Source organism: Panthera onca, chromosome B1 (assembly GCF_046562875.1).
Source record: "Panthera onca isolate mPanOnc1 chromosome B1, mPanOnc1 haplotype 2, whole genome shotgun sequence".
Lineage (NCBI taxonomy): Eukaryota > Metazoa > Chordata > Mammalia > Carnivora > Felidae > Panthera > Panthera onca.
This window is the reverse complement of record NC_138342.1, coordinates 181,068,633-181,092,591: the sequence shown is the minus strand read 5'-3', so window position 1 is coordinate 181,092,591 and position 23,959 is coordinate 181,068,633. Positions and strand designations below refer to the sequence as shown.

At 35.5% G+C, this 23,959-nt stretch overlaps 1 protein-coding gene and 1 long non-coding RNA gene across 6 annotated transcripts in view; one reads left to right on the top strand and one right to left on the bottom strand.

The window, feature by feature from the left end:
• SGCZ (sarcoglycan zeta) overlaps positions 1-23,959 on the top strand; it is a 1,087,629-nt gene that overhangs the window by 349,533 nt on the left and 714,137 nt on the right. The window lies entirely within an intron of this gene.
• The window catches only part of LOC132691597 (uncharacterized), an 84,800-nt gene that overhangs the window by 963 nt on the left and 59,878 nt on the right, over positions 1-23,959 (bottom strand). For 2 of the 4 annotated variants that reach the window (XR_009615889.3, XR_013554860.2), the window contains exons 4-5: positions 11,378-11,484; positions 1,065-1,198 (exon numbers count right to left, since the gene is read on the bottom strand). This is a non-coding gene — a long non-coding RNA (uncharacterized LOC132691597). The remainder of the gene's footprint in view (positions 1-1,064; positions 1,199-11,377; positions 11,485-23,959) is intronic. The other 2 variants (XR_013554861.2, XR_009615888.2) reach the window with 2 other exon arrangements.

Genomic DNA, 23,959 nt, shown 5'->3' with positions numbered 1-23,959 from the left:
GCAGTAAATGTTCACACAGAAAAAAAAGAAATCCTGTCCCCCTCCCAGTATAAGGCACTATTTGCCCCTGAGTACATTGTTGTATTTCCAGTATTTATAACTAAGTCTTCACAGCATATGGTTAATTTAATCTATCTAGCCACATTAGAAAGGTGGGCAGCGTCTCTATTCTTGAATAGTTCATCATTTTATCAGGAGAAGCCCTTTATAATCCTAGAAAATAATAACATACGGGCTTAGACTTCACTTAATAGAGAAAAACCTCTTCTTAAAGAGTATTGATTGCCCTGGTCTGATATATTTGCTTTTTTTCTCTCTCTCTCCTCTCTGTTTAAATGACATGGACTTGACACATAACATTGTGTGTAAGTTTAAAGTGTGCAAGGTGTTCATTTGATGCATTTATATATTGCGTTATATATTGCAATATGATTACCACCATACTGTCAGCTAACACCTCTAGAATACCACATAATTATTTGTTTCTGTGGTGAGAACACTTAAAATCTAGTCTCTTAGCAACTTTGAAGTGTTTAATACTGTATTGGTGACTAAAGCAGTAAAAATGTTAACAATTGAAAGGAATAATCAGTATTAATTTTATTTCATTCTGTATAACTCAATCACTTGTTTGGAATTAAGCAAATAGAAACCTTACTATTTAGATTACAGAGGCTTACATAAATGTTTACCCATGAGAATCATAGTGCCCTTGCAGGGCACCAAGTTGATCTATAGGAGCAGCTGCATAGAGGAACGAAATGGGTAAAGACTGGAGTAAGGCCAGGCTGGAAGGTCTGATTCTGCCCGTTCCTAGCTGTGTAACATTGGGCCAGTCAGTGTTTCTGATCTTTTAAATTTGTGAGTAAGGAACCCTGGGATGAATTCATCCTGTAACTTTTCAGTAATGTCAGTGATCACTGTAATTTTCAAAAATCAGTTACTTTTATTTCCCTTTAACTTCCCTTTGACTTGGGGAGACACAAGTTGAAAGTCAACTTTGATGCATATCTGCTCTATAGCAGACAGAGTGAGCTGCTTCTGAAAGCAGAAGCTGTACTTACTTTGAAGGTGAAAGTATTATTTCCTTAGGGTGGCTTCATGGGTTGATGGACTGTTGTCCTCAGTGGCTCCACTCCGGAGGAGAGAATAATACTTAGAGAGTAAAGCAAGTTTCTCTGTGTTCATACATTTCCTGCTGTCATCAGTATACAAAGAGAAAAAAAGGTGACTTTGTTCTTGAGTATAATCATTACACTATTTCACCTAATTACACTGTTTCTGCAATAGTCATTTTGTATTGAGACCAAACAAAAGTATGTTTGAGAAGTGTTTTTAAAGTTGTACTCATACCACTTATTTAAAAAGGCAATATGGGGGCGCCTGGGTGGCTCAGTCGGTTAAGCGTCCGACTTCGGCTCAGGTCATGATCTCACGGTCCGTGGGTTCAAGCCCCGCGTTGGGCTCTGTGCTGACAGCTCAGAGCCTGGAGCCTGTTTCAGATTCTGTGTCTCCCTCTCTCTGTGACCCTCCCCCGTTCATGCTCTGTTTCTCTCTGTCTCAAAAATAAACAAACGTTAAAAAAAAAAAAAAGGCAATATGATTGGTTTTTTTGTGTGTGTGGTTTTTGTTTCACAGAATGAATTGACTCTGAGATTTGGCCTTATTTCTTGACATACTTTTAAATTTATTTCATCTTGCCAACATCCTCAAACAATCGGTGCATTAAGACTATGCACATTCAGGGGCACCCGGGTGACTCATTTGGTCGAGTGTCTGACTCTTGATTTGAGCTTAGGTCATGATGTCACAGTGGTGAGCCTGAGCCCTGCATCAGGCTCTGCACAGAGTGTGGAGGAAATGGTGGGGAGATGTCCTCAGAGGAGGTGAGCACCAAGGAAGTCACATATTCTCAGCTTTGGTTTCCAATGTGAATAAAGGGAAAGCATTTAAATGGTCTTGGTGGTCTCAAACTATGAATGTCTCTTCAAATATCTTAACAGAGAGTACACTGGATATGATAGAATATTTTGCTACAGGAAAAATGTGTCTTTATTGTTGTTTTACTCTAGTAAAGACTAAATTTCTATTTCCAAAATTAGAAACAAAGAAGTCTCTTGTTTTTTCTCTAACTGTGTCTTTACAGGAAGAACACAGATTTTCTGAATATGAATAAACAAAAGTAAACATTTTAATTTTTATGTAATACATCTTTTATCCTATTTGGAGAGGAAGGGCATGCTCTCAGAGGACAAAGGATTATAGCCTTCACCAAAAAGAAATGATATTTTGACAGCTGACTTTTCCCCAAGGAATATCGTAACTGGTCTGAGAGAGTTAAGAACACTACTAAGTGTAAAGAACATAATTTGTGGGGTCCAGTGCAAAGTGCAAATGAAAGGGGCTTTGTTCAAAAGGCAAGGAAAATGTGAAAGGTTCCAAAATACACATGGTTTTCTTCCATGGGCTTTCAACTTATCAAGGTGATTTTATTTGTTAATGTCATTATATATAAAGAAAAAATAAATTATTAGAATGATTTTTACTGTTTATGTTGTGCAGTGCCTGTTTTAAATATAAAAATAAGAACATTTGCCAACTATGCACATCACTAAAATGTATAATTTGCATTTTGTAGCTTATATGGGCATGTGTATTTCATTCTTACCAGAAAAATGAAAATGCCACATAAAACAATCTCTACTGTTTTTATTTCACATAGTGAATATAGCTAATATATCTACAGACTACCAACACTCTTTTACCTTCAACTTATTGATGAGTAAGGAAAAACACAAAGAAAAAGGGACTGTGGTTTTTCCTCTTCCCACATCCTTCTTTAAAAAAAAAAAAACACACGACTTTTTTTTAATGTTTATTTTTGAGAGAGAGAGTGAAAGTGAGGGAGGGACAGAGAGAGACAGACAGACAGACAGAAATAGAATCTGAAACAGGCTCCAGTCTGTGAGCTGTCAGCACAGAGCCTGATATGGGGTTTGAACTCTAAACAGCAAGATCATGACCTGAGCCAAAGTCGGATGCTTAACTGACTGAGCCACCCAGGCGCCCCCTTCCCACATTGTCCTTTGTCATCACTTTCAACATTTGTGGATGGCTAATATAAGGGAAAAGTGTAAGAGTGGACATGATAGGGTTTCTTGGCCATTCAAGTTTCTTACAAACGGGTTTTCTTCATTGGAATTAAGTTTTAGTTGTAATGGAAAGGTAGTCCATCGTAGATGTAATATCTATATTTTGGATTCACTTTGAGTGTTTCTGAACTCCCAGGCATCATGGGCCTGCTGGAATTCTGTGCTCAAGGGGCATTGGATACACTATTTTTGAATGGGAAGTCAAGAGCTGGCAGACATGCGTAGTGTGACTAGCTCATCTGCATAAGTGCATGTCTATTATACCATTGGATTTCACTTAAAAACTTCAGGCTCAGAAGAATTTTAGTGTGGAAACAGCTGAGCATTAAACCAAGGGCTGTACCCTTCCAAGCATGAGGCCCTGTACAATTACATTGCTCATATGCCCATGAAGCTATCCCTGGTACAGAAAGAGTGATGACTCCTAATGTTTGTCCTCTTCCCTCAGGCTTCCCCTGGGATAGGGCCACAGGTCTGAGACAATTGCAGGACTAACTGGGTAAACATGCCCTTAGCAAATGCAGCCAGACACTGAGGGGATGTGCTGCCCATGTGAATCTTCAATCACACCCTTGCATTTCACATTAGCATTTGAGCCTAGATTCAAACTGCTGCTTAATAATCAGTTTAAAAATTGTCCTACTTTTAACGTAAAGCCTATAGAGCTAATCAACTTAGGGATAGTGTGGTTTTCAAAAGGATTTAATGTTGCCATATAGAATCTTCTTGGAAGGATCCAGGCTGCAAAATCAGATATTCTCAGGAGTGCTGAGAAAACACATGCTCCTACATTCTGCCCTCCTTTCCCCAGTCTTCCCTTGGATCTCCTTGCTGCTTCCCATCTGCCTGCTGACCTCCAGCTTTCCAGACCTGTGGCCTGCTTCCCTGTTACAGTGTGAATGGATTAGACTAACTTTCAGCTAACTAACTGTATCAAGAGGTTGTTAAAGGCTTAAAATATCTGACAAGGTTCTTCCTTAGGAATATACGTTCTAGCAGAAATTGCCATTATAAATGTAAAATTGTTTCTTTTTTTTTTAAGTTTTTATTTCAATTCCAGTTAGTTAACATACAGTGTAATATCAGTCCTAGGTGTGCAATATAGTGATTCAGCACTTCCATACATAAAATTACTTCTAATGGTAGAATTTCACAATTCTGAGAGAGACTTCTAGGGAAGGTACTTTCAGTAAGAAAAGTATTGTTGGGGTTCCTTTAAATTTCATGAAATGAGAAGAAAAGTGGCAATTTGCATTTCCCATCTTGGAGGCACCAGGACCAGCAGGTATCATTTGGTATCTTTGCATTCTCTTTGCTAATAGATCAACTGTGTATAACCTCTGATATTTATGTCACTTATTACCCCACAGTACTGAAGTTATCATATTCCTATTGTATACTTGATGCTTTTATACTCAACAGTGTTAGCTAAAATGTACAAGTTAGGTCAACCTTGTCATTCACCCCTTTTTCTTATTACTCGAGCAAATACATAGAGAATGGTCACAAAGTGAATCTTCACTCCGAAAAGATAAATAGTAGAAGGAGATGGGACAAAACTTTTTTTTTTTTATTATTTTTTATTTTTTTTATTTTAGAGTGTGTGAGTTGGGGAGAGGGTAGGGGTGGGGAGAGAGAGTGAATGAATGAATGAATGAATGAATCTGAAGTAGGCTCCATGTTCAACATGGAGCCTGACATGGGTTTCGATCTCATGAACCATGAGATCATGACCTGAGTTGAAATCAAGAGTCTGATGTTTAGCCGACTGAGCCACCCAGGTGTCCCAGAATAAAAACTTTTAGAATGATAACATGGATACCCTAAACACAGTATTAAGTCTCAAAATATAATTTGTATATGAAATTTGAAACTCCCATCAAGGTGATTCAAAACCTGTAGAAGGGAGTTCAAGAAACATTGATTTTGCATCTCAGTACATCTTGTTTCCTCTTTCTTTCTTTCTTTCTTTCTTTCTTTCTCTCTTTCTCTCTTTCTTTCTCTCTTTCTTTTCCTTCTTTTCTTTCTTTTCCCTCCCTCCCTCCCTTCCTTCCTTCCTTCCTTCCTTCCTTCCTTCCTTCCTTCCTTGAAACATTTTAAATGAAGCCAAGGTCAAAGGTCTGTGGACTAAAACTTGCAGTTACCAGTTATTGACACTAGATGGTGGTGGTGCATCAGCAAGGTGAAATGTCGCTGGCATCAATTTGCCCTTGGTTTTTACAAATTTAAGGGCTCCTGGAAATACTGGCAGAATTTGATGAATACTTGATGATGAAGGGGATCCTCAGAATGTAAATGAGAAATAAATAAAAAGACTTTTGATAGAATTTTTTTTCTTTTAATCAATGGGAGTAATTTCTCAACTTTTATGGATAAATCATGTTTAGGGTATCTGATTTCTAATTTCCATATCCTTAGAGCAAGACCATAAAACAGTGAGATTACAGACTCTTAGATTTTTCTCACTTCTTTCTTTTACTCTTGTTTTTCCAGCACATTATTTGCCTTAAAAAAAAGGCATTCAAGAGATTCCCCTTATTTTCAAAGAAACAACAAATCAGTTATTCCTTAAACATTTAGTACATGTCTCCTATGTGTCAGGCATTGCTCGAGGGGCTAGGGATACAGTAGTAAATTCAATGATAAAAATCTCTCCATTTGTGGAATTTAGATTGCGATTTCAATTCTTTTTCTTTTGCACTTGTATTTCACTGGCTTACACAATATGTCATTAATTTGTAGAATAATGACAATAGGTAGACCACATGCAACATATATGAGGCAGTTTACCCAGGGGACACTGCTGGGTATAGAATTGAACTATTGGGAGCAGAAGTGTTAAGAGGGTATTAGTCGTGAAAGTTCATCATGTGGAGCCTATGGGCATTGTTTTCATGGGTGGAAGGAGAGCTTCTGCCTATTCATCTTGTTAGTGGATCAGAGCTGGGAAATGTAGTCCGCAGACCCCAGTGTGTCCCTGAGACTCCTTCATGGGTCTTCAGGCTTAAAATTATTTTTATAATAGTAATAAGGTATTATTTGCCATTTTCACTTTGCTACCACATTCACTGATGATGCAAAAGTAAGGTAAAGCTGTTAGCTTGTTGACATGAATCGAGGGAACAGCACCGACATGTACTAGTGGTCCTTATATTGTTTACACTACACACTCTCACTTAACAATATCTTTGATTAAGTAGTTCCAATGGTTAATTTTTACTAAAAGTGCTTAATGCTCTGTGTGATGAAATGAAAAATCCACATACAGCCCTTGCGCTGCGTGCCAGAGTAGAGCGGCCGTCATTAGGGAAAGAGCATAGGGATTGTATGGCCTGTGAGCTGAGCTTTCTGGTTTTTTCATGGAATACCGTTTTACTTAAAAGAATATTGACAGAAAAGTTACTCAGACATGGCTATTAGGCCATTTTCTCAAAAGTGAATGAAGGAAGTCTGTCACTTCAAGGACAACTCATAGTATTTGTTATCAGAGATAAACTGTGAGCTTTCATAAGAAAATTGTAATTTTTCAGAAACCTACATTAACTATCATGAGCTTCTTAGCTGCCTCATAGTGATGCTTTAATACTGTGTAATGAAGTGTGTAACCATACAAAATTGGCATAAGTCAGACAACTAGTATTTTCCAGATGACGAAGGTATCATGTTACAAATTCAGGCATGGGTAAAAATTCACTGAAAATGCAAGGTAAACCGAGGGTTTTCATGGAACAGAGTAGGAAAGCTTATCAGTAGGTTTCAGATTCCATGTTGCAACTAACCTTTAGGAAACTACCACTTGTTGAGTTTTGTCATAATATCAAAGAAGCATATCCAAAATAGGCTGAAAAGTTCCAAATAGTCTTCCCTCATCCATTTGCATCCAACTTACCTCTGTGTGAGTCCAGATTGTTTTCAGATTTTAACAAAAACAACACATTTCAACAGATTGAAAACAGAAGTAGATACGATACTATAGCTGTCTTCTAGTAAGTAGTAATTTGCAAAAATGTAAAACAATGCCATTTGTCTTACTAATTGTTTTGTTTTGAAAAATATTTTTTTATGAAATGTTATTTGTGCTAACATTCATGAGTTATTGGGTTTAAGCAAATTACTAAGTTAATATTTAAATAATTTCTAATTTAGTCGATGGTCAGTATAAATGACATGCATAAGCAAGAACTTTTGGGGTCTTCAGTAATTTTAAGAATGTAGAGCGTTCCTCAGATCAAAAAGTTTGAGAACCACTGAGATATGCTACAAAAGTCAGTTAATAATTTTATCACATATGTAACAGGGATTATGATAAATACAAAATTTCTGTTGCAGGCTACAGTATTCTCAAACTATTTTCTGCATCTGAAAATATATAATTTGGGGGCTCACCCCTCCTGAGGCATTCAGGACTGTTAATCTTGAGTAGAGAAAATGAATCTACCATTAAAAAAGCTTTTTTTAACGTTTATTATTGAGAGAGACACAGAGACAGAGTGTGACTGGGGGGGGGGGGGGTGGGAAGAGAGCGAGGGAGACACAGAATCTGAAGCAGGTTCCAGGCTCTGAGCTGTCAGCGCAGAGCTGGACATGGGGCTTGAACTCATGAACTGTGACATCATGACCTGAGCCAAAGTCGGACGCTTAACTGACTAAGCCACCAAGGCGCCCTAAGGATCTACCATTTGTAAAACACACTTGAGGTAATTCTAGATTATGAAATAATAGATATTTAAATATTAATCTTGTAAAATAACTTATTAATTCATAAACAATGCATATCTAACATTTTGAAAATCCAAATTAACTAAAATAATAATAATCACATATAAATCCCTTTTCCAGGATCTCATTATTTAGAAGTTAAGTATCTATTATTAACATCTGACTATAGTTTCAGCTTTGGATTTGTGTGTTTCTGTGTTTTTTAAAAATAAAACAATAAGGTGTACTTTGCTTTTGATCACTTAACAACATTTAATGAACACTTTTCTTGACATTAACAGTCTTCGTAAACATGTGATTCCTAAACCGGGCTATTTCAGAATTACCTTTGTGGGGCCGGGGGAGGGCAGGAATTAAAAATACTGCATGTGCCTCCTGTCTAGAAATTCTGATTTCATGTTTTTTGGGCTTTTTTCCCCATGTTTATTTATTTTGAGAGTGAGAGCCTGGGAGGAGCAGAAAGAGAGGGAGAGAGAATCCCAAGCAGGTTCCTTGCCATCAGCACAGAGCCTGATGTACGGCTTTATCTCATGAAACCGTGAGATCATGACCTGGACTGTAATCAAGAGTTGGAGGCTTAACCTACTGAGCCACCCAGGCGCCCTCTGATTTCATTTTTGAATTTTTTTCTATTGGAACAATCAACCAAAACTGTGGAGTCAAAGGCTCTAAAGCCTTTGTTTATTTTGGAGAGGTCTTTAATATTATCAAATTGCTCTACAGAATAGCTCTATTCTTTTACATTTTCATTAGTGGAGCATGAGAGTGCCAAGAATCTCATCAGTGTCAGTGGATATTTCTTCTTTTCAAAAACTTTACCAAGTTGATAGTAGAAAAATGTTGCCTATGTAAGTTTATAATTGTTTGAGTACTAGAAAGGGTTTAATATGTTTTGTACTTGTTATCCATTTGAAATTTTTTTTTTTTTTTTTTTTTGAATGGCCTCTTCACCTCAAACCTGAACTTTTAAAGGTTGATGTTAAACAGTATGAGTATTACCTTATCAAAATCTTCCCCTGGAGCTCCTGCCAGATAGAGGTTTCAAGGCAGTATGCATTACTGATGTGCCAGTATGGCAATTCTTCCCTTTGTTTTCATTGGCCCTGAACCTAGCAGCGTTACATCATTTCTTTGCTAAATTTTAGACACTGAAAGAGGCGTGTTAAGAATTGAGTTTATATCTTCACCCCAGGCACCATCTTTAGCCCTGCCTTCTACTTAAATATTTAGCAATATGTTTTATTTTGATTAACTCAAAGCACTAGTCATAGATTTAAACATTTCAAGTAAAAATATTGGAGAAATTACGTGCTTCAAATAGGAACTGAATTGTCAATAACTATATTATAGCATTGTTTGTTATCACTGGAAAATGTCTTGCAAAATTCAGGCAAACCCTTAGTGAAAGTTGGGTCTGTTCCTTTTGTGGCCTAATCTCAAATCACCAAAGTGTGAGTCATGAGAATTGAAAGCCTTAGAATTCTATCAAGTGAATTATATGCTGGCAAAGCCATCACGGGGCTGCCTTTGGAATTTGACATTACTATTATGTTACTGGGCATGTTCTGTCTTCAAGCTCATGAAAATCAAAAGGGGAATATTTCTGGGAAAATTTCCTAAAGCTCTTGCCTCTGTGGGCCTTTGCAATAATACAGCCACTATTTGACCATATGTTTCCTTTCAGTATTTTTGATAACTTTTCCGAGTTGGCTTCAGTTAGTTAGTGTTGATAAAACCTGCTTGGTAGCTGGTAGGGGTGCCTTGAAGTGAGAGCCAAGAGCTGACCTTCCTGATCAAGGCTGATTTTAAGTTGAACCCTGTGACTCTAATCTGCCATCAGCCTAGACACTATTGAGAGTAAAATGAGAATAAAATGGGTATTGTTTTTACATGGGAATGTCCAGTCTAAACTAGGATGGGGCTAGGTATAATGAGAACACAAAGTATGGTCATTTGATACCCCAATTGGGCAAAGTAAGAGTGGAGACCCCTAGGAAGTTACATCAAAGCTGGATCCTGGAGGAAGAGGGGGTTAGCCAAATAAAGTTTACTTTATTTCCCCAGAAAGGCCCACAGTTGGATGGCTCAGATTTTTTTGAACTTGCTATGTCTCTGTGTGGAAGAATGGTGGTGGGCCTTTGATGGCTTGAGTAGGGGAGGGAGACTGAACAGGGCCACATTTGGAAGGGCTTATGTGTCCAGCCAAGGAATCAGATGTCAGCTGACTTACTCTCTTTCTACCTTCTTATTTAAAAAGAAAAAGTTATAAAGGCTAACCAAATTCTTGCTTATGTTCTTGAGATGATTCATAGGCCCAGTGCATCCTTCCCTTTTCACCTAGGTAACATACAACCCCGTATATATATGTTAAAGATATTTTACATTTGTCATAATAATGAAATTTAGAAAGACCATTGACAACCCATGAAACAGCTGTTTTCCTCTGATGAGGACAAAATTAAAGAGTGTTGAATTTAATATATTGGTTTTAGAAGCATCTTAGTTTTAATTGCTAATATATTATTAGTATACATTGGTAAGATAAATGTATACATGCTTAATGTTTTTTTTTTTTTCATTGCTTTAAATTCTTTATGGAACAATATGTGGTCTAACAAACTATAAGTAACTTTTTTGAAAATCCCCATGTATTATGTAATGCAAGTTAACATTGTGAATTTTGAGCAGAGTGGTGCGGTGAATCATTTTCCCTATAATTTTTTTAAACACAAAATATTTGTTAAAAGGCCAATGGATGGGAAAAGTTCTTGTACTTGAGAATTACTAAACAGTTAAGGTGATGAGGTAAACACAAAAAGCAAAATAACAATTATGTATTTCAATTATATTTTGAGACTGTAGCAGAAAAGATATTCTAAGTGCAGATAGCATATGTATAATTGTCAGAGGAATCACATGGTGATTGGATGGTTACAAAATGGGACTATGGAACAGGTATCATTTTGGCCTTTTATGTGGGTCTTAAAAGATGATTGAAAGATGGGTATAATTTGTATTGGCAAGGAGGAAGGAAGGCTTAGGATAAGATGTAGTGTTGGAAAGGCATTGAATATTGTGAATAAATTGGTCTTGTGCTTCTAGAAGAAAGAATGGAAAAAGAAAAATTTCAAAGACTATTAAAATGACCTTTTTTATATTTCTCCCTTCCTCTCTCCTTTCCCAAATACTTCACTGCGAAAGCAAACAGCTCTTCTGTGGTACTCATGTCATACTAATTTTTCAGCATTGTCATGCTGGGAGTTGTCAGTAATTGACGATGAGCTATCTAGATTCAGTTCTTAAAAGGACAAAGCAAACCACTTTAGTGAACTAAATTTTTTTAATCTGTTATGTGTATTGTTTGATATGCCTGCATAATTTATCAAGACACTTCAGAATCTCTACGTCACCTGCTCCTCAGATCAGAAGGTGATTGTGGCTTTGGGTGGATATTAATCAGCCACAGCACTGCCTGGTCAGAAAGAGCAAGTGTCCTAGCCTTTTACCTCATGAGACCTTGAGTGTCCATTCAGCGTAGGTCCCAAGGGAACTGCATTTGGTGGACCGGAGTGGCCAGCATGCCTCAGGTGAGATGCGAAGTACAATGGGTGACCTGTGTTCAGAAGTAAAATACCTAATCCTTATGCACATAAGAACTTTTACTGTTACTCCCTTTTACCCATCCTTTATACATTTTATACTATAACGAGAACATAACTGGAGATTACATGCAAGAGTTAGAAATTCGTGGGCAAAATGTTTTTAACTGAAAATAGCACAAATTTAATATGCATGCTTTCATTTTACTTTCTTTAAACATGAATGCTGGTTTAATTCATGAATGATCAAGTTATTGTTGGAAGACACTTTCTATGTACCCTCAAAAGCAGAGTTGACTTTTTGATAATGAATGTGGCTGCCATCATGAGCACTGCATATCTGTCTTTTTCACAGTGGAACCTATTATCAAGAAAGCAAAAACCCCATAGAAATATTCACATGTGTTTTTAGGAGTTAACACCTCAGTAGAGTTTAGTCAAAGAGAATGTGGGAACAATACTCCAGGAATCCAGGAAAGACATTGATGGAGAGAAATGCTGTTTGTTATTGTATGAAACACTACAGGTGGGAGGTAAGCCAAAGAAAAATTTTTGTAATCTACAGTTTTTCCTAAATTTGGTTTTGCTCCAACATAATTAAACAAGCTGCAGTTGCCAAAAACTAAATATGAACAAAAATGGAAAAGACAAGATGTTTGTAGGGAAGATTATAGGCATCTGGTGATAAGAAAGAAAGTCAATAAATATTCAATTGATATGGAAAATAGCTAATTCTACAAATGTTTTCAGGTAATTATTGGCAAGGTGTTTCCTGTGGACTATGTGTGCCCAATAGTAACTCTTCTTGAATTAACTTTTAATTTTGACTGAGTTTTACTCAATCATATATAAAAAATCAGAGCTTCGTTTCTTAATATTTTTCTAATATTTAGAAAAAACAGGATCTTCTATAGGCATATATTGACTGGAAATATCTTTGAATATTTTATATTCTATCAATTATTTGCAAAGTATCAAGACTTTTTATATATGCAGTGTTGATCCAATGTTTCCTTGTTCTTAGAACTTGAAGCTATGTCTATGCTGTGCATGCTCCAAATATTTGATGATATTAATGTGTACCACCTTAAGGAATATTGCACTTGAGTTTTTGTGCTTCTGTTTTTTGAAATGACTTGACCAGAGAAGTTTTAAGGTTTGATCTCTTTCAAGAATTTGATCGTGGAAGTTTAGGGATCAACAATACTCTTAACTAAAACAAGTAAGAGGAAGGAACCTTTAACCCAAGGGAACAAGTAAATGGCTGAAGTTTATTTCTTTGGGAGAATAAATGTCAAAGATGAGTCTAATAAACTTTGCTATGTCAAATGCTTTTCTTCTGTGTATTTTCAAGGATCTCAGGTTTCATCCTTTTCCTTTAATAAAACTGGTTATCCTGTGCATAATTCTGCTTTTATTCTTGTGAGAAAAGTCATGAAATTAGAGATGATGGGCACAATTTTTTTTCTCAATCAACTTAGGTTTCCAGGAAAGTGTTTCCTCTAAAGCCCAGAACTGTCCAGGCAATAGACTAAGATTATGATGACATAGAGGACAGATAGGAGTGGAAAACAGTATTCTACGTATGGATTACTTCAAAGATGCAAAAAGTATTAAAAAGAGAATTCCTATGTAAAATGTTATGGCCATCTCTTTATTTGATAATGGGTATTGACAGGACAATAATATGAAAGCATTTAGGTTTTCAAGCCATCAGTAAATCAATACTTTAAAAGATTTGGGTAAACCACTGATACTCTTTTTTGGTAACAGTTCTGTTATGTTTTAAGAACCCAAGGTTAAATATCAATGTGTAAATTCCTTCTCTGCATTGGTGTGATATCAGTATCTTACATAAATTCTTTAAAAGCTTTCCTCTACTTTCAGGATAAAGGTCAGACTGTAGCAATGGCACATTACACGTTAAACATTCTCATCAAATTCTTACTGATGATACTTAGTTTTGGTTCCAGTTCTCTGAGACATCCATATGCCTTGTATATAATATCTTTTCCTCATCTGTCAGCCTCACCAACTCTTCGTCTTTAAAACAGCCTATTTGGTACTTAGTCCACAAAACATATTTTTGCATTGCCCACACACGGATAGCTCCTGATCAAACCTTTGGTTTGAACCAGGCTGAACATTTCTTTGGTTTCTCACAGTTCTGTCTTTATAATTCTTCAGCATATGCATAGTACAGGGCGCTAGGTATTTATTTACATGAATTCATCCTTTAAAAGACTCTAATTCCCTGAAAACAAGGACCATATCATTTTCTTTGTTATTACCAAGGTAGGACCCAACGCAGTGCCTGCCTATTTTGGCTGCTCAGGAAATGGTTATTGAATGAATATTTGAAATAAAAACTTACATGCATATTATATAATGGAATTTAGCAGTGAGGTAATATGAAAGTATTTGAAGTAAAGCAAACATCAGATACCTAGTTTATTAAGGGTGGTGCAAACAGATTCTGTGTCTGAACACAAAGGGAGATGTATTTTAGGGTATATGCCCCAGAGAGCAAATGGGTGTATCACTTTGCAAAATCTAAAATGGACTGTTGAGGGGCGCCTGAATGGCTTAGTCGGTTGCGACCAGCTTTGGCTCAGGTCATGATCTTTTGGCTCATGAGTTCAAGCCCCACATGGGGCTCTGTGTTGACAACGTGGAGTCTAGAGCCTGCTTCAGATTTTGTGTCTCTGTCTCTGTCTCTGTCTCTGTCTCTCTCTCTCTCTCTCTCTGTCTCTGCCTCTCTCCTGCTCACGCTCGCTCTCTCTGAATCTCTTTAAAAGTTAAACATTAAAAAATTTAAAAATAAAATGGACTCTTGAGAATATACCCTTCTTGATGCCTGTGTGAAAAGAAGTCAAAACACCTTTAACCTTTTGTGTTAAGGTGATTTGAAAATGATAAAAGAGACACTTTGTGGTTTTTAATATGCTTAATGTAAGTGTTTCTATTCTAAATAGTGCGGGAAGCTGTGTAATTTCTAATTCTAATCTTGCTTTGTTTTCCCATTTAACAACTTTATAGGAACATAATTGCACATATTTAAAATGTAAAAATTAATAAGTTTGACCCAAGTGTATATCCATTAAATAATCACCACTTTCAAAACAGTGAACCTATTTAGGGGCACCTGGGTGGCTCAGTCAGTTAAGCATCTAACTTCAGCTCAGGTCTCGATCTTGTGATTCGTGTTTTCGAGCTCCATGTTGGGCTCTGTGTTGACAGCTTAGAGCCTGGAGCCTGCTTCACATTGTGTGTTTACCTCTCTCTCTGCCCCTCCCCCACTTCTGCTCTCTCTCTGTCTCTCAAAAAATGAATAAACGTTGAAAAACTAAAAAAAATAGTGAACCTATTTATCACCCACAAAGATTCCTTGTGCCCTGCCTCTCCCCGACCTGTATCTTAGGCAGTGACTAAGACTCTCATGATAGATTAGTTTACCTTTTTAAAAAATTCATACAATAGGAATCATACGGTGTATACTACTTGTCTGGCTTCTCTCACTTAGGATAATTATTTTGAGATCAATCCATGTTTTAATGTGTGTCAGTAGTTTCTATTCATTGATGAGTGGTATTTCATTGTGTATATATACCACAGCTGTTGATTCATTCATCTGCTGTTTCTAGGTTTTGACTGTTACAAATCTATTGTAAAAATTAGTGTAAAGATATTTTTATTGACATATATTTTTTCTCTTGGATAAATATCCTGGGGCAGAATGGCTAGATCATTTGGTAGATATTTACTTTTTAAGAACCTAACAAACCGTTTCAAATTGGATTTATTATTTTACATTCCTTCCAGGAATGTATGAGAGGTCTAGTTTTTCTACATATTCACTACTGATTTCTAGGATCAATCTTTTTAGTTGAGGTATTCTAGTATGTATGTAGTGGTATCTAATTGTGGTTTTAAATTGCATTTCTTTAATAACCAATGATTTTAAGCATATTTCTTTTTGCCTATTTACCATCCATCTCTCTTCCTTGGTGAACCATCTCTTCCAAAATTTTATGAAAGTTTTAAGTGGATTGCTGGTTTTCTATTATTAATTTTTGAGAGTACTTATATATTCTGATATAGATCTTTTATGTGATATAATAATTTTTCCCCACTCTCTGGCTTGTCTGCTTTTTCTTAAGTGTCTTTCTAATAGGATAAGTTTATAATTTTGCCAGTGTCCATTTTTATCAATATTATTATTTGAAGATCATTTTGGAATTGTACCTAAGAAGTCTTTGCCTCATCCAAAATTTTAGCTTATGCTTTCTTTTAGAATTTTTATAGTTTTAGTGTTTACATTTTAGGTCTGAAAGCCATAGTAAGTTGTATATAATGGGAAAAGATAGATCATAGTTCACTTTCTTGCATACAGCTTCCTACTTGTTCCAAAACCATTTGTTTAAAAGATAATCCTGCTTCCACAAAGATACAATGCTTTTGTATCTTTTCAAATAATGTCCATATATAGGTGGTTTTATTTCTGGTCTCTCTATTCTGTTCCATTGACCAATGTGCTCTAAAACCTATCATCTTGGTTATCATAACTTTATGATATGCTTTGGTTATCATAACTTTATGATATGCTTTGAAATCAGATAGCATTAGTTCTCCAGTTTGGTTCTCCTTATTAATGTTGTTACGGTTATTTTAGGCTTTTTGTACTTAAACATGAGTTTTAAGTGATTTTGTTAATTTCTGTAGAAAAGCCTGCTGGGATATTAATTGACATTGTACTGAAACTATAGACCCATTTGGGGAAAGTGATATCTTAACAGTATTGGCAATTCCTACCCATGAGTACAGGCTCTGTCTCCATTTATTTCTATCTTCTTCAATTTTTCTGAAAAATGTTTTATAGTTTATAGTGTTTTTAACATTTTCCACCATATTTATTCCTAATAGTTTTATAAGTTTTAGGGTATATTACATGGGATTCTTAGAATTTTATTTTTCAAGTGTTTGTTGCCAGTTTATGGAAACTTATGATTTTATATCCATTTTTTATCCTACAATCTTGCTAAACTCACTTAGTTCTAGTAACTTCTTTGTTGATACCATCTAATATTCTAGGTGGATGATCATGTTGTCTATAAACAAAGACATTTTTACTTTTTTCCCCAATCTGGATGACTCTTACGTTTGTGTTGCCTAAAATCACTGCCTAGTGACTTGAGTACAAAGTTGAATAGAAATGGTGCAAGCATAAAATCCAAATTCATAGAAACAGAGAAGTGATTGGTAGTTGCCTGAGGCAGGGGCTAGAGGTTGGGCAAAATAAGGTGGTCAAAGGTACAAACTTCCAGTTATGAAATAAGTGTCACGGGTATGTAATTACAGTCTGGTGACCATAGTTAATAATACTTTATTGCATATTTGAAAGTTGCTAAGAAAATCTTAAAAGTTCTCATCACAAGAAAAAATGTATATGCTTGGAGATGGATGTTAACTAGACTTATTGTGGCTATCACTTAGCAATATATACAGATATTGAGTCATTATGTTGTATACTTGAAATTAAAATATTGTTATATGTCAGTTATATCTCAAAAAATGTTAACAGTAGGCATCCTGGACTTACTCTGATTTTAGGGAGAAAGTATTCAGTTGTTTTTACCATTGAGTGTGATATTAGCTCCAGGGTTTTTTGTTTTGTTTGTTTTATAAACTCCTTTTATCAGATCAAGGAATTTATTTTCTATTTCTAGTTGAGAATTTTTATCAGGAATTAATGCTGGATTTTATTAAATGCTTCTTTTGTATCTACTGAGATGATCACATGTTTTTCCTATCCTTAGCATTGTTAATCTAGTAGATTACATAGATTCAGTTCAGAATTTTAAATCAAACTTGCATTCTTGTGATGAACCCAACTTCATCATATTGTATTATCCTTTTTATGTATCAATGGATAGATTTGATATGCTAAAATAATTTAGAGTTTTTGTATCTGTGTTCATGAAGATACTGGTCTGCAATCTTATTTGAATGCCTTTACCAAGTTTGGGAATTGGAGGACTTAGGTCTTGTACTATGTTGTTTTGTTTGTCTTTTTCCTTAATGTTTGGTAGATTTGACCAGTGAAGCCACAGGGGCCTGAAGGTTTTTTTTTTTTTTTTTTTTAATTTATTTTATTTTTATTTTTTCGTGTGGAAGGATTTTTACTTACAGATTTGATTTTTGAAATAGATACAGGGCTATTCAGGTTTTTTATTTCTTCTTGGGTGAATTTTAGCAATTTGTGTTTTTTAGGAAACTTACCCATTTCTTCTAGGTTGTCAGATTTATTGGTTTAACATTGTTAATAATATTCTTTATTTTCCTTTTAAGATCTGTAGACTTGGTAGTGATGTGATCTATCATATTCCTAACATTAATAGCTTACGTCTTCATTTTTTCTTGATCAGTCTGGCTGGAGTATATTAATTTATTAATCTCCTGAGAGATGTAGCTTTTTAAAAAAATTCTATATTATTTTCTATTTCATTGACTTTCATTTTGATCTTTTTTTTAAAATTTTTTTTTTAACATTTATTTATTTTTGAGACGGAGAGAGACAGAGTATGAACGGGGGAGGGTCAGAGAGAGGGAGACATAGAATCTGAAACAGGCTCCAGGCTCTGAGCTGTCAGCACAGAGCCTGACGTGGGGCTTGAACTCACGGACTGTGAGATCATGACCTGAGCCGAAGTCAGCCGCTCAACCGACTGAGCCACCCAGGCACCCCGTTTTGATCTTTATTATATGTCTTTTTCTGTGTATTTTAGATTTAATTAATTCTTTATTGTTTGCTTTTTGTATCTTGAGGTGAAGGCTAGGATAACTGATTTAAAATTTTTCGTCTTTTCCAACTTAGGTATTTAGTGGAAAAAGAATTCCTTAAATATAAATTAAGCAGGTGGGTTGATAATATTGTTCTAGTCTGCTACATAGCGGCTTTCTGCCTTGTTTAGTCACTTATTGAGAATGCAGTATTGGAATCTTTGACTATAATTGTGGATTTTTCTATTTCTTTTTGCAGTACCATCAATTTTTGCTGCATGCATTTTGAATATCTGTGACTAGGTACATAGTCTTTTTTTTTTTTTCCTTTGGTAATATACTTTGTTCTTAAGTTTACATTGTTTGATATTGATATAGCCATTCCTGCTTTCTTCTTTTTTTTAAAAAATTTTTTTTAACGTTTATTCATTTTTTTTGATAGAGACAGAGTGTGAGTGGGGGAGAGGGGCAGAGAGAGAGGGAGACACAGAATCTGAAGCAGGCTCCAGGCTCTGGACTGACAGCACAGAGCCCGACGTGGGGCTCGAACTCACGAACCGTGAGATCATGACCTGAGCCGAAGTCGGATGCTTAACTGACTGAGCCACCCAGGCGCCCCTCCTGCTTTCTTCTTTATGTTAACTTGTGGTGTCTTTTTCCCGTCCTTTACCACTACACTTTTCTATTTAAAGTGAATTATTTGTAGGAAGCACATAGTTAGTTATACCTAACTTTTTTTTTTTTAATTTTTATCTAACATGACAAATTCTTTTGTGTTTTATTTTGGATAGCTTCTATTGTTCCGTATTTAAGTTTGTTAATCTTTTTTCCCCTCAGTATCTAATCTATCATTAATTTTATGTTGTAACTTTTTCATCTCAAATGCTATAGTTTTTATTCTTAAGAATCTATATGAGTATTTTTTTATACCTTCCATGTTTCCATATAGATTTTAGAACATATGGAATACAGTTAAAATGACTGTTTTAATGTCCTTTTTTGTTAATTCTTTTTCAGTTATAGACGAGTTTCTGCTGATTGATTTTTCTCCTTATCATAAGCTGTATGTTCCTGCCTTTTTGCAAGCCGAGTAATTTTTTATTACTTTTCAGACACTGTGGGTTTATACTCTGGCTGGTGAGAATAGGCGGTATTCCCTGTCCAGTGTGAGTGCTGGGCACTGACATCTACTCTTCTGGGTGTTCCTTCCCTGGTTTTGGGTAGTTTCTTGCAGTGACTAGTTGACACACTGAGATAGGAACTCTGCAGTTTTTCAGAACTCTCTCTGAAGCTCTCTCCTCTTTCAAACTCAAAGTCTAGCTACTGTTTTCACCCCAGACTCTCAGCTCCATGTCTTCAACTTAGGAAGGCTACTGGGCTTTGGGTTTTCTCTCCCTTCATCATGGCACAGGCACCAAATCTTCCTATCTTAGAAGAATTTATTTCTCAGTCATGTTCCACATGAGCTGAGGGTCTCTGCTGTAGGTGTATTTTTCATTCCAATATCTGCATGAAAGGAGTCAATAGGACAAACAATTTTTATGGTAGAAGGAAAATCTAAGCCAACTAGATCAATGAAACTATGGCATTTGAAGCTAGTTATTTTTGGAGTCATATGTATTATATCCCATTGGAAAAACGAATCCCAGTAGAGAGAAGAGTACTTCAACAGGGGCATTAAACATCACATGGAATAAGAAAGGATACATCATTTTTGTATAGGGAAAGGAAAAGCGAATAGTTAAGGGCAGTAGTAGAATCTATGCTGCTCGTGTATTCACCCTCTAAAATATGGAAGTGTTAGAAACAATAACAGGATTTTTTCTGTATAGCATTTTAAACAATGGAAACAGCATCAAATAGTTTTTATTTCACAGTTACTTGTCTCTTCAGTAGAAACGTGTTTAAAATTATCTGAACAAAGAGATTATATATATGTTAAATTAAAAACTCATCAAACATTCCAAGAACATGTAGATTAAAATCAGAATTGTTGGTTAAATCTACACTGCGGTCTTGACCTAGAGCAGCAGTCTAGCAAGACTGACTCGGGAGCCAGATTAGAGTTTAAGTCTTTATTTTTCTCCTTTATTCTTTATTTAGCAACTGGGAAAACTGAAGCATGTAATTTAACTTCCCTGAGACTGTTTCCTTATCTACGTAAAGGGATAATAATAATAATAATGTGTCAGGGAGTTGATGTGGATAGTATGGGGGTTAATATATTCAAACTACTTAGTGTCTAGCACAGAATAAGTACTGGACACATATTTAGTCATATTACTACAAAAAATAATTTTATTATTTAGGATTATTTCATTTATATATTATTTACGTATTTTATTATTTATTATTGATGATATTTTTGTCCCAAAGTATTTTTAGATTATATATATTATGCATAATATATAAAAATAACTTACAAAATATAAATTACATGAATAACATATACTTGTAAATAATATATATTTGTAAAATTGTAAACAATACATATTCCCCTGAGATACAAACAAAACAAAGCCCTCCAGTTATATGAAACTTTTTCTTTAAGTTTATTCATTCATTCATTCATTCATTCATTCATTCATTCATTCATTCTGAGAGAGAGAGAGCGCCTGAGCTAGGGAGGGGCAGAGAGAGGGAGAGAGGGAATTCCAAGCAGACTCCCCACTGTCAGCGCAGAGTCCAGTGTGGAGCTTGAACCCATGAATCGTGAGATGACCTGAGCCACAATCAAGAGTCTGACAGTCAACTGACTGAGCCACCCCGGTGCCCCTATAAAATTTTCTTTTGTCTTATTTTGGGCATAATACAAATGTTAATGGGGAAACGTGGTATTTGGGCAGCCTTCTCTTGACTAGAATTAAGGTTAGAATAGGAATACAGGTAATGTTGATTTTGATTAGTCTTAAAGCAATGTGAGAATAATAAACTAAGTGTACTATTTATGAATATTTCTGAAATTCTTAGAAGAGTTTAACCTATCGCTCATCTCTTTGTAATACTTGATTTTCAGTGTTTCTTTTTCAAATTCATGCCTTGCATTTTGGATGTTTGTGTGAGAGAGAAGGAGATCAAGTGACTTTATCTCTATGCAAAAACATATGTATTACATATATATATATATATATATATATATATATATATATGACATATATAACATATCTATTTTTCTATTCTAACTGAAATAATTTTTTAATCTACTCTAGAAGAAACAGAATATTTAATTTAGTGTGTTTACCATGAATGAAAGGATAGACAATGGTGAAAGTGCTTTTAGTAAGCACTAAACCATGTGGCTGACACTCTAGAGAATACATTTGTAGATATTAAGTCATTTTCACATAAGAGATACATAGAATTCTAATCAGTCTGTCTTGTTTCACCATTTATAAGACAGTAAGTTAGAAACAATCAAACAGTAGTTTGAAGATGTACTTGTGGTTCATGTTTTAAACCCTCTGAATAAGTAAAAAGGCCTACTGTGTTTCTTGTTGCAAATACCTATACAAATAGGATATCAGTATTCTGATAACTTGCAAGAAATGAATGAACTGTCACTGTTGGATGACAAAAATGCATGGCCTCAGATGGATCTCAGTATCTCCCTGGGAACCTTTCTCTTCAAACTGCCGTTACCACTAACATGAATGCCTAAAGGGTCATCATTTATCCTGCCTGGGCATTTTCAGACTGGCTGTATGAATTGCAAGCATAACAATCTTTTCAAAATGCAGATTTGAGTATGTTACTTCTAATGCTTAAACATTTCAAAAATTTCTTATCTCCTCTTTCTTTCCATAAAGATAAAAACAAAAAAATTCTTAAATAGGTGGATTAGGGTTCTCCAGAGTGTGTGCGCCCACACACATGCATGAATAAAGAAATTTATTATAAGACATTGTGTCCTGGGGTTATAGAAGTTGAGAAGTCCAGAACCAGGGAATCTGACAATGCACATTCCCATCAGAGTCTGAGTCCAAGAAACAGGAGAGCTGATAGTGGAAATTCAAGTTCTAGTCGAGTCTGAAGGCGGGACAAGATTGCTGTCCTAACTCATGGACAGTCAGGTAGAATGAGCAAATTTTTTCTTCAGTTTCTTGGACGAGACTAACCCATGTGAGGGCAATCTGCTTTACTCAGTCTACCATTAAGATGTTAATCTCATTCGGAAACACCTTCACAGACATACCCCTAATAATATTAAAGCACATATTAGGACACCAAATATCCTGGCACTCCATGGCCCAGTCAACTTGACATATAAAATTAATCACCACAATAGGCTTCTAAATGCTGTGGTTTGCACCTTATGCCTGACTTTCCATCTCCTCTTAAATAACTCTACCCTCTGTCTTGTGTGTCCCTGCTAAGTAGACTCTGTTTTTTCCTTCCTTTTCTTTCTTTCTTTTTTTTTTTTTTTTTTTTAAGTTTATTTATTTTGAGAGAGAGAGAGAGGCAGAGAAAGAGGGAGAGGGAATCCCAAGCAGGCCTCAAGTTGCTCACTTATAAGGTGAGAACATTGGATAAAATGATTTCTGAAATCCTTTAATAGTCTATAATTTTATGGCAATTTAAAATTGATTATTTGTGTTTTCTGACAGTAATTCCATTTTACATGAGTTTGTCTCTTTATAGCATGTACAAAGGAAGTCTTAGCCATTAGTGATTTGAAATTCCAATAATTTCTTAGCCTAAAGCTAAATTACTTATTATTATCTATAATAGATTTTTCTTAATTTATTTTGAGAGAGTTTGTGTGCAAGGGGGGAAGGGCAGAGGAGGGGGGAGAGGGAAAATCTTAAGCAGCCCTATGCCATCAGTACAGAGCCTGACATGGGGCTCAATCTCATAAACCTTGAGATTGTGACCTCAGCTGAAATCAAGAGTTGAATACTTAAATGACTGAGCCACCCAGGTGCCCCCAAATTACTTATATCTAATATAAAACTTATTTTTTTGAAAACTTGCTGTTTGCAATTCACCTAAGCTATTAAGTTTCCTGTTCCACCAGCTGAAACCGGTCTTCCTACTGACCAATCATGTACTTATGTGGAGAGTAGGATTTTCAGAAAGATTACAATTTTAGTTCTGTGAATTCCATGATTACAGACTCTCTCTTCATGACATCTCCCTGAATGGAAGATAAAATCTAATTAGGAAAATTCTAGAGCTGTCTCCCTCATCTATAAGATGGAAATATTAAGAGTAACTTCATAGAGATGTTGGAAAGATTAAGATATCATTCTCAATATAATACCTAAAATACAGTAGATGCCCCACAATTATTATTTCAGGAATTGATGTCTTGCAAGCAAAAGTAAACACACAGAAGCAACACGTCAACAAATTTTGCATTTTAAAAGTCTCTTAAGACTAAATTTAAAATGCTTTATAATCAAATCCTTTCCTTTTATAAATCAAGCCCAGTTCTGTGAAGATTAAATGGCTTATAGAAGATAGATCCTGACAAGACAATACGATTTAGGTCTCCTCAATTTACGTGTCATGCTCTACTTGTAAGTGGCCTGAAGATAGTTCCCAGAGCAGGAGACAAGCTCATTTTAGAGGAATGAGACTGGGTTCCTTTGACATTGATTCTGATTATCTTCTCCATTAGCCCCAATTACTTGCATACAGACTTTTAATGGGCAAATCAGAAATAATATTTTCTAGAATGTGATGAAGTACTGTGTATCATGGTTTTTA